The sequence below is a fragment of the Aethalodelphis obliquidens genome, unplaced genomic scaffold (assembly GCF_003676395.1).
Source record: "Aethalodelphis obliquidens isolate GAN/ISIS:26980383/991018 unplaced genomic scaffold, ASM367639v1 scaffold35, whole genome shotgun sequence".
NCBI lineage: Eukaryota > Metazoa > Chordata > Mammalia > Artiodactyla > Delphinidae > Aethalodelphis > Aethalodelphis obliquidens.
In genome coordinates this window covers 11323047-11338832 of record NW_020837979.1, presented here as the reverse complement: position 1 = coordinate 11338832, position 15786 = coordinate 11323047, and positions in this window count along the sequence as shown.

Below are 15786 nucleotides of genomic sequence, written 5' to 3'. Positions count from 1 at the left end.
AAAAAAAAAAAAAAAAAAAAAAAAAAAGTTGGTAGATAGTTCTCCAGCTTCCTCACCCCTCCAGTGAACGAACCGGCAGGGAGGCATATATCCTACACCCTACTTCGAGGTCATCTGCAGAAGCGTTCCCGTTGTCCACAGCTTGTAACCTGCTCATTCACGCACCTTCTCTTGTTGGAGTCCTTCCTTTTCCTGGTTTACTATACCACGTCTCTTGGGATCACTTCCCAAATAAACTACTTGCTCTCAAATCCCTGTACCAGGGCCACCTTTTTGGGGAACTCAGGCCCAGACATTGTAGCTGCTTCTCTTCACAGCCAGTCATCCCGGAAGTGACACCCACTTTCATCGTGCCCCCCATCCCCGTCCTCTTCACTCACTCAATCCTCCTGCATCACCCACTCACCCCGGCAAGCTGGCTTCTCTCTCTGCCACTCCGCAGCCACGGATGTCATTAGGAACATCAGCGACCTCTGAATTTCCAAATCCAGTAGTACCTCTCTCCTTTTTCTCACCTACACTTTGCAGTGAACATCTTTTTTGTTTGTTTTAGTTCTTGTACAGCACCCCTTTTCTTAAGAATAGAATCCATCTTTCCCCTTGGAGTCCATTTTATGTGATTCTGTTGGGATTGACACTGACCATTCTGGACACAGGAAAATGAATATCTTGGCCCAACAGGACTACTCCACCCCGTTTGCCATTGTGATTGGAGAAACATAGGAGAGTGATCCAAATTTGGCGAATCTGATTCTCTCCGGGATTTTTCTACCTGAGCTAGGGAGAAAGACTCTCTTTTTTCCCCCAACTGGAGTTGCTTAGCTGGAAGATGGTGTGGGACAGCGTGCAGCTCTCTTGCTATCTTACGGAGGGAACACCCTGTCTGAGAATTCAGCTTCCCATCCTCCTTTGCATTAGGCCTGGCCATGTGGATATATAAATATCTTCATTTACTACATGTAAATGAAGTACTGTGCATTTCTTCCTAGTCTGGACCTTAGAATTTGCACTTGCCTTCTCCTTCTTCTCTTGGAGGCAGGATACACAGTCAATAACAATAGTGGGACAAAACGTTGTAAGACATTTACCAAAACTCATTATATGCTGCGTTATAAGGTAAGCCTCGACAAATTTCGAAGGACTGATATAATTTTGAGCGCTTTCTCTGACTGCAGTGGAATCAAGCTGCTTGGACATCAAGTAAAACCCTTCTGTAGCCCATGAGTCAACGAAGAAATCGCAACAGTATGAAAAAAAATTTTTTAACTGAATGGTAATAAAGATGTGGTGTATCAAAACTGGTAGAACGCAGACTGAAGCTATGCTTAAATGGAAATTTACATTCTACAGAACTTATGTTAGAAAAAGAAGAAAGACTGAAAATCAATTATCTAAGCTTTCATCTCTATTGTCATCTGTTTCATCTATGAAAAGAATATCAAATCAAATCCAAAGTAAGTGGAAGGGAAGAAACCAAGGAAATAGAAAACGGAACAGTTTTTGAGAATTGACGAGGCAATTCTAAAATTTACATGGTAATGCAAAGGACCAAGAATAGCAAAGACAATCTTGACCAAGAAAGTTGGAGGACTTAACACTACCAGATATCAAGAACTGTAAAATTATAATATTTAAGTACAAAGCTATAGTAATTACGAAACTATGATTTTGGTACAAGGAGAAACAAATAGACCAATGGAAAGAACCTATGCATATATAGTCACTTTGTTTATAACAAAGGCAACATTGCACATCAATAGGAGAAAGGATGGACTTTGCAATAAATGGAGCTGGGTCAATGGATATGCACTTGGAAAACAAAATTAATCTTGACCTCTACCACACACAAAAATCAGTTGCAAAAAGAAAAATACTAGTTGCAGATTCATTGTGATATAATGCATCTAAATGTGAAAAGTGAAGCAATAAACCTGCTTGAGGAAAACAGAAAGAAGAAAAATATTTATGATCTTCCGCTAGATAAAGATTTCTCAAAGCAGACACAAAAATCTCTATGAATAAAGGAAAAAACTGATAAACTGGCAACCTTAAAATTATGAACTTTTATTCATCAAAAGACATCATCAAGAGAATAAAAAGGAAAACAAGAGAGTAGAATATGTCTGATGTGTGTGTGCGTGTGTGTACATACACATATGTATCTGACAAAGGCCTCATAGCTGAGATATATAAGGAATTACAAATCAATAATTTAAAAAACTGAGGGGAATTCCCTGGCAGTCCAGTGGTTAGGACTTCACGTTTTTCACTGCCAAGGGTGCAGGTTCAGTCCCTGGTTGGGGAACTAAGATCCCACAAGCCACGCACGTGGCACGGCCAAACAAACAAACTGGGAAGCCAATTAGCAAAAGAATTGTTCTGGATAGTCTAAGGGACAACCCAAGAGGTAAGCCCTCAGAAAAGAGAAAATTTGAAGAAAAGTCACCCTGAGAAACTAACAAAGGAATATATTTGGCTAAAAAGCAGGCCCACATACACCTAATAGTTGTAGGGCAAGAGTACAAAGGGAAGCCATATGTCTAAATACTTTGAAGTTATAAACAAGCCGGTAAGCTGCTAAACAATATGCCTATCTTCCTACCTTACAAATATACATTTACGAGAATGACCTGGAAGGTCAGGATTTTAATACTTTTCAGACTCATAGGAGTTCCATGCCAGACCCTGGTAATACTGGAAGGGATGACCCTGGCCCCTGTCCATGGCCCGCCCCCTTGACTCCATCCTACACTGTGAGGGGTTCGTTGTGCATCACGCGCGCGGACTCCGTAGCCGGGAAATTCAAGCTCCGTCCACTCACCCAGCACCTCCCACAAACAGCTGCCTTTTGGCCACCACTCAGGCCTAGAGGCACACACACCAGCCATGCCATTGACCCTTCAGAGAATGGACCCAGGGAAGAAGCCTGTATAGGCCCAGGCCATGAGCTGGGCTATTTGGACAGTGAAGCATCAGGTTCTCAGGTACCCAGAATAGTCTAGAAAGGGGGAAGGTTATAGTCTTGGGGTGCCCATATCCCCTTGACCTCACAAATGTCTCACTCATAGGGAGGGACGTGGCTAGAATAGGGCCAGACTTGGAGCCTCTAAAGAAGGACTTTTCTTACATAGACCTTAGGTTGACACTCCTAAGATACAAGCTGCAAAATCCTCAACTACCCTTTCCCCTCTCTCTGCTCTTTGTGTCTCCTACTTGGACACCAAACAACTCAAAACTGTCTCTGACACCACCGCAATCATTCCACGCTTCGGTTACTACACTTGCCTCTGGCTGCTCTTCTTGCTTTCGCCCCTCTACCTCCCCTCTTCCCTGAACATCATTATCAGGTTAATCTTTCAAAAACACAGCGTTCATCACGTCTATCCACCCATCAAAAACTGCAGTGGCTCATTGAAGCCAGCATCCTCAGTTTCAAATTCATAGCCTTTCATTAAGTCTTCCCATTGGATCTTCCCTGCCGTGTTACCCACACTCCTTCATCCAAAGTCTTTGAAGTGCCCTGATCATCATCAAGGTCAAATGAAAGTCTGTTTCATTGTTGAGTGTGTATTAACCCTCCCTAAACAGATGGACCATATACCACATGGATCATAAAGTCCCTATTAATCAAAAAATTTAATGAGCCAGAGTTTTGTATCTCACAATCATGCTGAGTAAAATAAGACTTACTATTTCTTTAGCCTGAGGTCTCGGTAGCTTTTAAGCACTTTGCAGGTAGAACTGCCGTACCCTTCAGTGGAGCCCTTGACCCCCTCCTCTAGCAAGGCCCGTCACACTCTTCTGCCCCCAGAGAACCAGAATCACGGTTCTCAAGATGCTATGCACGTGATGTTACACTCACTGGATAATTCTTTTTTTTTTTTTTTTTTTTGGCCACACCACATGACTTTCGGGATCTTACTTCCCCGACCAGGGATGGAACCCATGCCAGGGCAGTGAAAGTGCCGAGTGCTAACCTCTGGACCACCAGGGAACTTCCCTTAATATTCTTTGAAGAAAGAAAGAAAAAAAAAAAATCTAATTGTGAACACGTGATGGGAGATATTTTTTTCTCCCAATTAGGATGTTAAACAATAAAATGAAATGCTTTCACATACCGGAAGAGTTTACTTGCAAAAGCTCCTTCTGCCTTTCTTTGACAAATTGATTGCAGCAAACTCTTCCTGCATAGCATGCTGTACAAACATGGACCACATAGGTCTTTTTTTTTTTTTTTTTTTTTTTGCGGTACTCAGGCCTCTCACTATTGTGGCCTCTCTCGTTGCGGAGCACAGGCTCCAGACACGCAGGCTCAGCGGCCATGGCTCACGGGCCCAGCCGCTCCGTGGCATGTGGGATCTTCCCGGGCTGGGGCACGAACCTGTGTCCCCTGCATCGGCAGGAGGACTCTCAATGACTGTGCCACCAGGGAAGCCCTCACATAGATCTTTTTTATGTAAGGTTTCTCCCCAGTCTCTCCCTGTCCGCTTCGTCCATCCCAGGGCTGCCCACGCTTCCACAAAAGTAGATGTGGCCTGAGTCGGAAACACCAGTTTTTCCCTCTGGTGTTTCCTTCTCCTGCATGTCTCATACTACTCCACACTCACACCAAACACTTCACTTCTGACATTTCTCGTCACCAAGTGTGTGGAGGTTTTCCATACCCCAAGCGATTCTCTGTGGCCACCAACAGGTCCACCCAGTCCTGACACTACCCCATGGTAGCATCAGATCCCACAGGTTAAGCGCTCAGGTCCACAAGACTGCCTCCACCACCACAGCACACACTTCCAGCGCCAGCCTCAAGCCCAGGTTGTCATCTGTGCTTCTGACCAGTGGGCTGTAGGTCAGAGGATCCAATGGACTTCTTCCTTGGGTTTGATTCATTTGCTAGGGCGGCTCACAGAACTCAGAGAGACACGTTTATCAGTTTACTAAAGGGTATAATAAAGGGCAGAGATGAACAGTCAGATGAGGAGATACACAGAATGAGGTCTGGGAGGGTCCCGAGTGCAGGCACCTCTGTCCCCGTGGAGTTGAGATGAGTCACCCTCCTAGTATGTGGATTCGTTCACCCACCTGGAAGCCCTCTGAACCTTGTACTATTGGCATTTCATGGGGGCTTCCTCACATGGGCATGCTGAATTATTAACTCAGTTTCCAGCCCCTGTCTCCTCTCTGAAGGATGGAGGGTGGCACTGAAACTTCCAAGCTCCTAATAATCATGATTTGGTCTTCCTGACAACCACCCCCTATCCAGGAGCCATGGAGAAGCTCACCCAGAGTCACCTCAGTAGAACTCAAGATGATCCCAGGGCTCTTATCACTTGGGAAATTACAAGTGTTTTAGGAACTCTGTGCCAGGAGCCAGGAGCCAGGAGCAGAGACCAATATATATTTGACCTTTTTTACTTTTTCCCCCCAAGCACCAAAATGTTTAATAAAAAGACTGCATAAATTATCTGTTTTATTTTTCTGTGTTAAGTTCTTTCGTGCCTTTGATATTACAAAGTGAACATCTGCTTCAAAAATTTCTGTACTGTATGATGTCCGAAATATCCATAATAATAATTATTATACACATTCATGTGTACACATACAAACATATGCATCTAAAAAACAATTGTAAAAGGGAAGCACAGTCAGAACCTATAGTTAAAAGTATAAAAAAAGTACCCAAACCATACCTGAAATATGCGTCAGTTGTTGAATCTGCTTCTAATCCCACCCCAACTGTGAAGGGATTGCCCATTCTATAGACAAGCGTAGAGACCAATAAATTCGTGGAAGAGCTGCCTAAATGGGGCATTCTTTAGATAATGTGATTTTAAAGAGTTTCAATAAATATCAGTGATAAATGAGAGATTTGGGTTGCTATATTTGACCTTTGAATAACATGGGTTTTACCTGCCCAGGTCCACTTATATATGGATTTTATTTTCCAATAAATACAGCACGATACCATCCATGGTTGGTTGAATCCATGGATTGGAACCGTGAATAGGGAGGACCGACTGTAAAGTCATGCTTGGATTTTTGAGGGCTCAGGAGCCAGTGGCCTTAACCGCCACTTTGTTCAAGGGTCAACTGTATGAATTTTCTATTACCTCACAGGGGCCTTTGTAACAACAGCTTGAACCTTGCGGCAGAGAAAGGCCCTTGAAGGGTGGTTCTATATGCAGTTCCTGGTATATACCTCTTGCAGTCAAGTTCCTTAGAGTTTCCGGGATGAGATATGCCCAGGTCATCCGTGGTATGTGGAACGTGGGTACCCGTGAATACGGCACCAGGAAGAAGGATGGGGGAGCTCCTCGCCCCTCCATAGACGTCCCACATCCCGCTCTCCCAAAGGTCTCACGTGAGCCAGGAAGGGGCTCAGTCCCTCTGGAGACAGTATCCTCAGCTCACACAGCTGGTCCCTTCCCTTGTTCTCCTACCACTTCAAATGCCCTAAGAAGCGCTGGAGAACATTCCAGGCTACTTAAACTCCAGCCGTAGAGAGGGACTTGGAGTTCCAGAACGAGGTCCTGAGCTTCAGGCTGGGTGTCATTTAGAAATCATGAGTCCTGAGGTTTTTATTAGGATGACAGAACTTGGAGTCACTTTCTTCAGAAGGTGACTGTGTCTGGGATTGTGACTTTGCTCAGGCTGTGTGACAGAGAGATGACAGCTCAGGCTCTGGGGCCACCAGGCCTAGGCTAACATCCCACCTCAGCCGCAGACTCTCTGTGTGACTTGCGACAAGTTACTCAACCTCTCTGGGCCTCAAATTGTATCATTCATTCATTCATTCATACATTTATTTGACTGCTCCGGGTCTTAGTTGCTGCATGCAGAATCTTTTTAGTTGCCGCATGCATGTGAGATCTAGTTCCCTGACCAGGGATCGAACCCAGGCCCCCTGCACTGGGAGCGTGGAGTCTTAGCCACTGGACCACCAGGGAAGTCCCTCAAATTGTATCTTTGAAGAATGGAATAATAATGTGACATTGGTGAGGATTAAGTGACATGTGAAATGCCTAAGGCATGCCTGGCATATAATCAACTCTTCATAACTGGGAAGTTACCAAGTTCGGATGTTGCGTGTACGTGTAATATAACGTTTCCGTTAGAAGGAAAACAGTCTGTAGGGCGAGGATATCCTTGCTGGTGCTTGTTCTAGACATCGCTTGAGGCATGGAAGACACAAGACAAAGTCCCTGCCCTCGCAGAGCTTCTGTTCCTGGGGAAGCTTGGATTTTACTGGATTCAGAGAGAGGAATTTTAACTGGAGGAGCACAAATTCCCACAGTCTCCGCAGCTGCAATTCTGGGTTGGGGTGACAGATGTAAGGGACAACAATACCTTCAGAGATCGTACTTTGCATGATTTCAAACCTTTTTATTTATTGAGACTTTTATACTTTTATGGCATAGCATGTCATTTTTCCTGGAAATGTTCCATGTGTTCTTGAAAAGAATGTGTATTCTCCAGTCATTGGGTGGTGTATTCTATATATACTAGTTAGGGTGCATTTGTTGATAGTACTGTTCATGTTTTGCTCATTTTATGACTAGTTGTTCTATTAAATATTTAAAATGGGGTCTTGAAATCTACAACTGTATATGTTGAGTTGTATATTTCTCCTTTTAAACCTGTCAGTTTTAGCTTCATGTATTTTTTCACTGACCGGGGATTGAACCCGGGTCCCAGCAGTGGAAGCACCTAGTGCTGACCACTGGGCCACCAGGGAATTCTCTAGCTTCATGTATCTTGGAGTTCTATTGTAAGTGCATTTACATTTTAAGTGTTACATCTTTCTGACAAATGGACCCTTTTTATCATTATGAAATGTCCCATTTTGTCTCTGATGATATCTAAACTGGGGAGCTTAAAACAACAGAACTTGATTCTGTCACAGTTCTGGAGGCTAGAACTCTGAAATCAAGGTGTTGTCAGGGTCATGTTTTCTTTCAAGGCTCTAGGATTCTCAAGGGAAGGATGTTTCCCTGCCTGTTCCTGGTATTTGCTAATTGCCAGGAATATTGGATGTTCCTTGGCCTGTAGATGCATCACTCAGATCTCTGTCTCCATCATCACATGGCGTTCTCTCTGTGTGTTTGTGTCCAAATTTCTATTTTCTTATCAGTACATCAATCATTGGATTACAGCTCACCTTAATTCAGTATGACCTTGTCTTATCTTGATTACATCTTCAAAGACTCTATTTCCAAATGAGGTCATATTCACAGATTCTGAGTAGACATGAAATTTGGGGGGAATGCTGTTCAACCCCATACAGCACTCTAGCTCTCTTTGGGTTACTATTTGCAAAGAGTATCTTTTCCCAAAATTTAACTTTGCATTTATTTGTGTTTTTGAATCAGCGTTGTGTCTCTTGTAGACAGGATTGGACTTTGCTTTTTTATGCAGTCTTTCAATTTCTGCCTTTTGATTAGGGTGTTTAGATAATTCAGATTTAATATAATTATTGATATTGTTTGTTATATATTTGTCAGTTTTCTATTTGTTTTTTATTTTCTCCTTTTTTTTTAAATAGGATTTACTCGGTTTTTTTCTTAATTTATTTATTGATTTAGGGCTGTGTTGGGTCTTCATTTCTGTGCGAGGGCTTTCTCTAGTTGTGGCAAGCGGGGGCCCCTCTTCATCGCAGTGTGCGGGCCTCTCACTATCGTGGCCTCTCTTGTTGTGGAGCACAGGCTCCAGATGCGCAGGCTCAGTAGTTGTGGCTCACGGGCCTAGTTGCTCCGCGGCATGTGGGATCCTCCCAGACCAGGGCTTGGCCCTCCCCAGCTCTCCTGCCTCTGGGAAATCACTTTCACTGACAAGGACCCTGAGTGTGGGCATCATCCACTGCTCCAAATGGAGTGAGCCCCCTTTGATGGCAACAGCAAAGTTGCTGGTTCTCATGGTCCTTCCTCCCTGACAGTACTCCACATTGAAGGGATAGACAGGATCAGACACAGACTAGAACGCCACAGATTTCCACCAAGTCCAGCATTTGCTAAAGCATAAACACTTCTCAGATTGTTGAATGCCTATGGTCAGTTTCCAGAGCGCTGAAATGATTGTTTGGGGGCAATTTTGTCCATCTTTATAGTTGTTTTTAGGGAAGAGCGTTTGACAATCTCCTCACTCAACCATAGTCAGAAGTCCTGCCTGAAATCATTATCCTTCCCAACACTTTTGTATTTAATTCTTTGAATCAGATTCCTTCTGGTTTAAGTACCTAAAGTGCTTTCTGTTTTCCTGATCAGGCACAACTCAAACGTCATATAGTCTTTAGGAACTTATTGTAAATCTAGGAATGAGTGATAATTTGAATAGGAAATAATTCTCAAAGGTTTGGCACCATTCACCTGCCCCAGCCTTTGGTTTCCTCACTTGTAAAGAGAAGTTCATAATACTTACCTAATTAAGTTGTTCTAGGAAGTAAGTGAGATGACGTATAGGAAACACCCGGGACACAGTACAAACCTTAAATACATGTTTAATTCTATTTTCCCTCCAGTTTAAGACCCCATTTCTTTTATTGTTCCCGCAAACAGCAGCCTGAATATTCACTCACAAACCAGATTCTTGTGAAAATCTACACATGAGGAAACTAGAAAGAAGCCAAGTTAATTAAACTGCTTAGTGATTCATCGTCTGGCTTTCAGATGCCTAATTTCCTTTCAGTTGCCCACAACAAAACTTTTTGAAGACCGATAGTCGAGTCTTATTTTTATGACTGAATTGATTAAAACATTTAGATTCTTTCTCGGACTGTAATCTGGTTCCTATTCCTGTGAATAAGCAGGACATTCAATCCCGCAGGCGCAGCAGACTTTGAATAGCTCCATGCATAAATTATGATGTTTGCTTGTTAGCAATACTGTCTGTGACGTAAGTAGCAGAGTCAGCTAACAGATGGTGGGAGATGCCACAGTTTTGAACAGTAGTATGGATGTAAATAGATTACTGTTGCTGGTTTTAAAAAACTGGATATTTTACATTTAGAGTGAATCCAGTATTCTGCTCTTTGGCTTGGAAAGTGGAGAGCATCTTCCCATCAAGGTAAGCAAAAATGTCCATGTTTTCCCCCTTGCTGGTTCTCTATGGGTGGCTATGCTCTCAAGATTGTCAATCAAGATGGATCATAGGGTTTTTACAACTCATGCTCTTGGCATAAGATGATGCTGGCTGATCTCTAGGCATACTCAGAAGCAGGAATAACCATGTTTTCCTTTTTCTTATGTGTTAAACTCTTTCTTATCTGGAATAACTTATTTTATGGTTTTTGTTTTTCTGTTTGTTTGGTGGTTGTTGTTGTTGTTTTGGCTGCATTGGGTCTTCGTTGCTGCACATGGGCTCTTCTCTAGTTGCTGAGAGCAGGGGCTACTCTTTGCTGTGGTGCTTGGGCTTCTCATTGCGGTGGCTTCTCTTGTTGCGGAGCACGGGCTCTAGGCACACGAGCTTCAGTAGTTGCAGCATGCAGGCTCAGTAGTTGCAGCATGCGGGCCCTAGAGCGTGAGGGCTTCAGTAGTTGCAGCGCGTGGGCTCAGTAGTTGTGGCACTCAGGCTTAGCTGCTCTGTGGCATGTGGGATCTTCCTGGACCAGGGCTCAAACCCGTGCTCCCTGCATTGTCAGGTGGATTCTTAACCGCTGCGCCACCAGGGAAGTCCCAGGAATAACTTATTTTATAATACGTTTTGGTGTGTTAAAATCTTTCATGAACAGAGTTCACACTAGAAACATTATGTGGGTATCCATTTAAAAATGAGAAAGAAGATTTTTATAAAATAAAAAAATACTAAATAAAAACAACCTTTTTAAAAATTTTTAAATTTTTTGATAACTGAGACAGTGGGCCAGGATTCTGTAGCTCCTCCCTGCTACTCTATAAGCACTACAGGTGGTGTTGACCACCTGTAGCTATGCAGAGGGAGGGGCCTCATTCCTCTGGGAGGTTCCCAGGTATGTCAGCTGAGTCTCCCAAATCTGACCAAATGGTTTAAGCAACACAAAAATAGTGTGTGTTGGAAGACAACTGTTTACCTGAATCCAAGGGCGTAAGCAATGTCTTCAGGACTTGGTCTTGCTTGCTCCATCCCTTGGCTACCCTTGCTGTCTCCCTCCAAGAGCAGACACCACCCGCCACGCCATCGGGGGGCAAAATGGCTGCCAGCAGCTCCAGGCGCATAGTCTGGCTCTCAACGGGTTTTGGGGTCAGCTTTAATTGGACAGGCTGAGATCATCTGCCCTCCCTGAATCAATACGTGTAGCCAGGGGAAGAGACTTAGCCCGGCTTCCCCAGAAGCAGAGACTGAGATAGTGGTTTGGGGGCACAGGATGTACTGAAGGAGTGCCCTTCAGGAAATGCCTGAAGGGAGGACAGGGGAGGGGAAGGAGAAAGGACCTGGTCTCAGGACCAAGTCTAACCTGGTCTGACCCACAGGATATGACCATGGAGCACAAACTGCATCCTAGATCTGCCTCCCCTAAAGGCAAGGGGGCCTGACCATTTACACTCCATATCATTCAGCCATTGGCTACAGTCCGCTCTGTCCAGGGGGAAGGAATTACTCCCCAGGGAAAGCAGCTCTGTCAGGTCAGAGCAGTTCCCGGGAGAGGGGAATTGGCAGCTCCTACTCACAGCACCAGCTGCACTGCTGGTGACAGTGTCCGAGTGGGCACTACTACCTTAACTTTAGAGGGACTCTTCCTGTATCCCTCCACACCCCACCCCTGTGGGAGCATGCCTGCTTGGCTGACACAGATTTCTCAAAAAAACTTGTGGGTTTTCTTTGTGTGTGTGTGAGTCTCCTTGGGATTAACTCCGTTAGATGAAACACACTACAAATCTTTGAGATAAACCCTTCACTACCTTGAGTTCCTGCATGGAGGCTGAGAAACACTGCTCTTAATCTCCCTTTATTGTTTGATTGAGAGGATCTGAGAGGAACACCCAAATCTCTTTAAAGGGACCTTTGTATGACTGAACAAAACTCCTTTGATTTTCTTGAGGTATTACAGAAGGTTGTACTTACACAGATATAGATAACCAACATGGGGGTGGTGGTAAGTAACCGTCTCCACCACACAATGGTTTTAAAGGCAATTCCCTCTTAATCTTTGCCTTAGCTTCTTGATTATTCTCAAGCACTTATTTTTCCCTATGAACTTTTCTGTCATTATTGTTGTCCCATATGACTATTTTTAGCTAGCTCTAAACTCATTGTGATAGAATGGCAGTAATGTCCATACATATTAATGTTGGGAGGATTCTTATTTCTATGATACTAAGTCTTCCTATCCAGACGTGTTATATCTCTCAATTGATTCAGTTTTTATGTCCTCTAGAAGATTTTATTTAAGTTAAATCATGCCTTTCATGTTAAATTTACTTCACGTTGGATATTGTTACTACTACAATGAGATGTTCTTCCATTTCCAATTTTTGTTATTACAGAAAACATATGCAACCATTTAAACCAAATTTTCTTTTTAAAGATTTTCTTTCCTAAAATATCATGGATGATTTTGCCTATTTTAAAATTTAATTTTAACTTAATTTGATTTTTTTGGTTTAATTGCATTAAATAGAACTTTGGGAAATGTTGAATCATAGTGATAGATGCATAAGTAGTTTGAAACTGATTTTGATGAAATTGGCTCTGCATTTTACTCTTTAGTCTAAAGCTTTCTCTTGGTAAATAATCTTTATCATGTTTAAGTATTTTACTTGGAAATCTTTTTAAAGATTAGGAATAGCCTTTTTACTATTTATTGATTTAATGTTATCATATTTAATTCATTGATTAAATATATTGTGATCATTTATTTTTAAAAGATTAGACTTCTTAATTTTCTTAAACAGTTTTGGAATTACAGAAAAATTAAGAAAGTAGTATGAGCTCCGTGAACCCAATTTCCCCTATTATCAACATCTTATATTAATATGGTATATTTGTTTTAATTAATGAACTAATATTGATACACAATTATTAAATTTTTATTATTTATTTATTTATCTATGGCTGCACTGGGTCTTCGTTGCTGCACACGTGCTTTCTCTAGTTGTGGCGAGCGGGGGCTACTCTTCGTTGCTGTGCGCGGTCTCCTCATTGCAGTGGCTCCTCTTGTTGCGGAGCACGGGCTCTAGGCCCACGGGCTTCAGTAGTTGTGGCACACGGGCTCCGTAGTTGTGGCTTGCAGGCTCTAGAGTGCAGGCTCAGTAGTCCTGGCACACGGGCTTAGTTGCTCCGCCGCATGTGGGATCTCCCCGGACCAGGGCTCGAACCCGTGTCCCCTGCATTGGCAGGCGGATTCTTAACCACTGCGCCACCAGGGAAGCCCTCACAATTATTATATAAAGTCAATCCTTTATTCAGATTTCCTTAGTTTTTACCTAGCATCCTTTTTCTTTTGCAAGATTCCATTCAGGATGCCACATTAAATTTAGTTTTCATGTGTCCTTAGATTCCTCCTGGCCATGACAGTTCCAAAGGTTTTCCCTGTTTTTGATCACCTTGATCTAAACAGCTTTGAGGAATCCTATTTCAATTCATCACTGTTGATGCTGACCTGGATTGCCTGGCTGAGATAGCGTCGTCAGGTTTCTCTACTGTAAAGTTACTCTCCCCCATACCCGTTCCTTCCAGTTCTCTTTGGAAGGAAGTTGTTATGCACAGCCCACACTTAAGGACTGGGGAGTTATTCTCCCCCTTCTTGAGGGTGGAGTTGCTATAGAAATTATTTGGAATTCTACTGCATGGGAGATTTGTCATGTCTATGAAGTAACCCTCTTCATCTCCAGTAATATTTCTTGCCTTCGGTCTACTCTGTATGACATTAATTATAGCAAAACAGCTTTCTTTTAGGTAACATTTCCATGGCATGCTTCTTTATTTTACTTTCAATCTCTCTCTGTGCCCTTAACTATGTCTCCTGTAAGCAGGATTACTGTATTATAATTAGAATGAATTTGTTTTACCTAGACTGACAATTTTAGTCTTTTACTTGATGAATCCAATCTGTTTACATTTAATGTAATTAGATGTATTTGTGTGTGTGTATATATACTCTCTTACTGGGATGACTTTTCTATTCGGCATCTGTTTTATGCCCATTTTCCTCCTTTTCTTGACTTTAAAAATCAATCAAAATTGTAATTTTTCTGTTATTTCCATGTAATAACTTTTTAATTACACATTCCTTCACTTTTTTAGTGGTTAACCTAGAGATTATAATATATGTCCTTACATTATTATAGTTTAACACAGATGATTATTTTTACTAATTTCTTAATGATGCTGCAACCCTAGAACACTCTGACAACATTTACCCCATCCTGCTCTCTGAGTTATGATTGTCATGCATTTTATCTCTTTTTCTGTTTTTGGCCATGCCTCACGGCTTGAGGGATCTGTGTTCCCCGACCAGGGATCGAACCCAGGCCCTCGGCAGTGAGAGCGCCGAGTCCTAACCACTGGACCACAAGGGAATTCCCTGTCATGCATTTTATTTTTTTTAACACCTTTATTAGAGTATAATTGCTTTACAATGGTGTGTTAGTTTCTGCTGTATAACAAAGTGAATCAGCTATACATATACCTACATCCCCATATCCCCTCCCTCTTGCATCTCCCTCCTTCCCACCCTCCCTATCCCACCCCTCTAGGTGGTCACAAAGCACCGAGCTGATCTCCCTGTGCTATGCGGCTGCTTCCCACTAGCTATCTATTTTACATTTGGTAGTATATATAAGTCCATGCCACTCTCTCACTTCGTCCCAGCTTCCCCCTCCCTGTGTCCTCAAGTCCATTCTTTATATCTGCATCTTTATTCCTGTCCTGCCCCTAGGTTCTTCAGAACCATTTTTTTTTTAGATTCCATGTATATGAGTTAGCATACAGTATTTGTTTTTCTCTTTCTGACTTACTTCACCCTGCATGACAGTCTCTAGGTCCATCCACCTCATGTCATGCATTTTAGATCTACATATATTTTAAACTCTATAAAATATACCATTATATATGATTATTGTTTTGTATAAGCAATATCGTATGTTACGCTTCTGCTGTTCTTTTTCTTCTGCATTTGTTTCCCTCTTTGGATCATCTTCCTCCTGCCTGATAAACTCCTTTTTTTTCCTTCAGTGCAGTTCCTGCTGGCAACAAATCCCCTTGGTTTTCGTTTGTCTGAAGATGCCTTTGTTTCCTTATTTTTTTCATTAAAAAAAACACAGTTTACATACAGTAAAATTTACCCTCTTTTAGTGTACAATTCTGCAACTTTTGACAAATGTACACATTTACATAATCACAACAACCAAGATTTAGGACTGTTCTATCACCCCAGCACATTCATGTTTTTAAAAGCATACTTCACTGGGTATACGATTCTAGGTTAGCAATGATTTTCTTTTATCGCTTTAGAGATGCCATTCCATTATCTTCTGTACTCCTTTGTTTCTATAGAGAAGTCACCTGTCAAATTTAATACTGTTCCTTTAGAGATAGAGTGCCTTTTTCTCTGGATGCTCACAAATTTTTTCTCTTTGTGTTTAATTTTTAGCAGTTGGACTATGTAATGTTTCTCAGTGTGAGGTTTTTTTATTATAAAAGTTTTCTTTTTATCTGTTTCCCCCAGCACTGGGCTTCTGAATTGTCCAGGCCCTGTTCCTCAGCCTGTGCCCAGAATAACAAATTCCCCTAAGAAAATAGCCCTCTACACTAACTCATCTCTGAAAGATTCTCTCGTTTCTGGAATTTTTTTTTTTTTGCGGTTCGCGGGCCTCTCAC